The following is a 4,666-nucleotide window of genomic DNA, read 5'->3' on the forward strand; positions in this document are numbered from 1 at the left end:
CACTAGTTATTTCAAGGCCACCTGCTTTTCCTTTGCATTGAGGGAGAGTAGGCATGGAGAGGCTTTTGGCTGTGCTGGTCACCACTGATTCAGCCCTGTGTTCAGGTCTCTGGAGTCCACTGGAAAGTTTCTGAGTGGTTCTTCTGCTGTGCTTTTGTGTTCAGCGACCAGAACATGCTGGTGGCAAGGTCACTGGGGCTGTTAGATCCAGCTCCACGGGGGTGTGCCCTGCAACCCTCTTCTAAGACACAACCACATTCAGCACATGGCACACTGCCAGGCACCAGTGTCCACCTCTCATGGGATTCTCCAAAGTGCATCCTCTACTTGGCCAGGTGAACCAACCTCCTTTCCCTCATCCACCCTTGAAACACAGAGTTCTTCTCTTCCCTGTCTCCATGTTCTTGGGCTCTCCAAAAACAAGATCCCTTTAGGGACACCTTTCTGGGGTCTGATCAGTGCTCTTCAGAAGCTGTTTTTGTTGCTATCTGTTGGCATCCCCATGAGTGGTTGCAGGTTGGGTCCTTGTGACCCATAGGGTTTTTCATCGACTGACTTTCCGAAGTAGATGACCAAGTCTTTCTTCCTAGTTCATCTAGGACTGGGATCTCCGCTGAAACCTGTTCAGCATCCTAGCAAAATGCAGACCTCCACTGACAGATAGGCGGAGGCTGCGTATGAGGCCCACTGGCTGGGAATTAAAAGTGGGTTTCCTCATGGGAAGAGAAAGGCTGTGTGCTGGCGGCCAGGACACTGGCTTGCGGAATGTGCCCTTTGGTTGTTTAAATGATTATATATTCCTGAATGTTTTTGTGTACATCCCCCTCAAAAAACAAAATAGAGGAGATTGTAATCATTGCAATGAAATGATGAGTATAAAAGTGGTGTTCTCCCATGTAAACTGTCATGCAATTCACAATAAAAACATTTTTAAAAAAGTACTCTTCTAAGCCCATGGACTTAAAATATTTACTGATGAAGATCAAAGAGCACAGCCTTCTGTATGGATTACAACTCAATGTAAAGAAAACAAAAATCCTCACCACTGGACCAATAAACAGAATTCTTATCAAAGGAGAAGAGATCGAAGTTGTCAAGGACTTCATTCTTCTTGGATCAACTGTCAACACTCACGGAAGCAGCAGTCAAGAGATCAGACAACGTATTGCATTAGGCAAATCTGCTGCACAGGAACTTTTTAAAGTATTGAAGAGCAGAGATGTCAGCTTGAGGACTAAGGTGCGCCTGACCCAAGCCATGGTATTTTCAATAACCTCATATGGATGCGAAAGCTGGACAGTGAATAAGGAAGATCGTAGAAGAATTGATGCCTTTGAGTTGTGGTGTTGGAAGAGAATACTGAAAGTGCCATGGACTGCCAAAAGAACCAATAGATCTATTTTGGAAGAAGTGCAGCCAGAGTGCTCCTTGGAGGCCAAGATGGCTAGGCTTCGTCTCTCATACTTTGGACACATTGTCCGGAGAGAACAGTCATTGGAGAAGGATGTCATGCTGGGTAAGGTGGAGGGTCAGAGAAAAAGAGGAAGACCCCCAACCAGATGGATCAGCCAGGTGGCATCATTGATGGCGTCAAGTGTGGCGGCGGTAGTGAGGTTGGCCCAGGATCGGACATTGTTTTGTTCTGCTGTGCATGGAGTCACTATGAGTCGGTTCTGACTCAATGGCACCTGACAACAACAACAAGCCCATGGGTTTATAGCTCCCCCAAATCAGGATTTCTTATCAAGACATGAATACATATGATTCCTGGATATTATTATACAAAAAGAACTCATTTTTAGTAAGTCCCATTAGTTGTTAAATGCAAAATAAAATCGACTAAAGAGCTCTGGTAGCGTAGTGGTTACGAATCGGGCTGCGAACCTTAAGGTCAGCGGTTCGAAACTACCAGCCGCTCTGCAGGAGAAAGATAAGGCTTTCTACTCCCGTAAGGATTTACACCCTCGGAAACCCTGTACAGGGTCGCTATGGGTCGGAACCGACTCGACGGCACTCAACAACAACAACAAAGAACAAACAAACAACAACAAAAAAAGGGGTCTCCTTCATGGAAGTAAGAATTCTCCCACTGAATCACCGCTGTTTAGATTTGGAATGTCCCCACATCTATGTCCCTGTAGTCACCTGAAAGCAAGTTAAAAAAGATCAGACTCTAAGTCAGTCTGGGTATGGAGTGGGTGTAGAGGAGATAGTTTTCTTCCTTCTCTAGACCTTATAATAAAGACAGAACATGCAAGACACAATTCAGCTCTCAGCCCTGGGTCTGGAAGGTAACGGATGTTTGGGTTCAGGTGAATCCTGTCCCACCCTCACCACACTGCAGCCCTCATACATTCCAATAATCTGTCATTTTCTTTCTGACTGGGACTTCCAGGATGAGGAGGTGGATTGGAAATGGAATCCCCTGAGAAGAAACCATTGGCTTAGTCTTGGAGACAATTTGGGGGAACTGAGCAGCTGGGACACAGGCCTTTGGAGAGGTGACACTCACTTGTAGAGACCACACTGACTCTTCCAGAAACCCTGTATGGCTCCATTAATACCCAACGACGGTGCAACACAGCCCACTGGAATGAGGCCTGCCACAGAACAGAACTGGGGGGGTCCAGAGACCTCTGGAATCTCCCGTTAGAGGGGAACCTTGAGAAGAAATTAGGACTGGAAGAAGGAGGGTTTTTTTTGTTTTGTTTTTCTCTTTCAGGAAGTTGCTGAGAACATTGGTCAAGCTGTTTGAGTTGATGCGTTTTTCTTAGAGAACTATTAGCTCCGTGTAGGGAGAGTCTGTCTTTGAGAAACGAAGTCTTGAGTGCGTCTCCTTGCAGTCTCTTTTGTGTAATTTGGGTTTATTCACACCCTTGCTAAGAGGGACCTGGGCTTTGTGCCTGAGCTCTTCCAAAGAGCAGCGAGGCTTCTGGGGAGGAGCCTAGAAGAGCAGAAGCTTCCGCTCCTCCCTCTGGTCACCCCTCCTATCCAGCTGAAGAGCTGGGCGAGCCCAATGAAGAGAGGAGGCAGTGGTGTTTCTCCCTAGCTGTCCAGGACTGGCCTTTCTCGATGCTGTTCTCTGCACCACCAGCCCTGGGTGAAAAATGGTGTTGGTGTTTGGACAAGATGGACCAGGAACCAGGGGACAGGGAACTTGCTTGGTCACACAAGGAGGAAGGGGCAACACAGAAATTCCAGTCCAGGTACTTTGCTCTCCCGCCCCCTCGTAGTCTCCTGAACCCCACATTGTATTTAAAGACCTAAAAAATATTGACCATCAGCACTATCTGAACACAGTCCTTGAGTTGAACTCCAACTCATAGCGAACTTGTAGGGAACAAAGTGGAATGTCACCCACAAGGTTTCCAAGGCTGCCCTGTTTATGATATGAAGCCCTTCTCCACACTGCCACTCCTGATAACATGTACAAAGTATGTGAGGTGCAGTCTTGCCATCCTGGCTTCTAAGCAACATTCTAGCTACACCTCTTCCAATTCTTCTGGCAGAAAGAAGGAAGACCCTCAATGAGACAGATAGACAAAGTGACCGCAGTGTTCATTCTGTCAACGAGACAGATAGACCAAGTGACCCCAGCAAGGGCTCGAGCATAGCAACAGTTGTGAGGATGGCGCAGGACCGGGCAGTGTTTCCTTCAGATGTCCACAGGGCTGCTATGAGTTGGAACTGACTCTATGACACCTAACAAGAACACTCTCTCTGGAAGCAGACAGCTATATCTTTATCCTGTGGAGCAGTTGGTGGCTTTAAGCCACCAACCTTTTGGCTAGCAGCCACACACTTAACCAGGGGGCTCCCAGAGCTCCTTGGCAGCACCATAGGACTAGGTAACCTGGACTCAGCATGCTGTCTGGGGGTCACTATTTGGGATATTCATCATGCTTCCTGTGTTAGTACTTACTGCTGTCCCTACCTTCTCCCGAGTCAGGTGGTGAGATCTCAGAAGGCCGACATACAAGGCAAAAACTCAACCTACGTAGCCCCAGACCTACGTAGCACAAGAGAATATTTGAAAAAGCCCAGATCAATCCCTGGCAGTTTTTCCTACTTTGTGGCTGGAGAACCTTTCTTGGGATCAAAGGTGTGTCGAGGCAGTTGATGCTCATTGGAAGGGAAAGGTAACTGAGGTCCTGAGAGGAGAGGAGAGGAGACCTGTCTCCCAGTCATGGGTAAAGCCTGGGGGTGGGCATCATCAGGAATTCAAATTCCCAGAATTGCCCTTCCCCCTTTACAATTCTGGGCCCGAGGGTAGCGTGTCTGGGAGAAGGGAGTTTAAATGTTACTGGAGTGGTACCAAAGCCCCAGAAGGTTCCTGGGTGCTGAAGGCGGGAAATGTGGGTAGGAGGCAGAGGACCCTGAAGTATTCTCCATGATCCAGGCAGTGAGAATGTGTTGGGTGGCCATGTGGGGACACGACAATGGCCTGGCAGTGTCTGCCCAGCACCTCAGCAATGTATGAACCCCTGGCACAGCCCCAGGGCTGGCGGAACGGGCACTGAATTGACTTGAAGTAAGTTTCAAGGAAATGAAGACTTAAGTTAAAAATCAACACCACTTAAAATAAGCCAAAGTTGAGTTTCCTGCTCGTCAGGCTTTGTGGCCTCAAACGTTCTTTCTCTAGAGCAGGCTCTGGGATTCTGCAGTT

This window comes from Chrysochloris asiatica, unplaced genomic scaffold (genome assembly GCF_000296735.1).
Source record: "Chrysochloris asiatica unplaced genomic scaffold, ChrAsi1.0 scaffold00105, whole genome shotgun sequence".
In the NCBI taxonomy this organism is placed as follows: Eukaryota; Metazoa; Chordata; class Mammalia; order Afrosoricida; family Chrysochloridae; genus Chrysochloris; species Chrysochloris asiatica.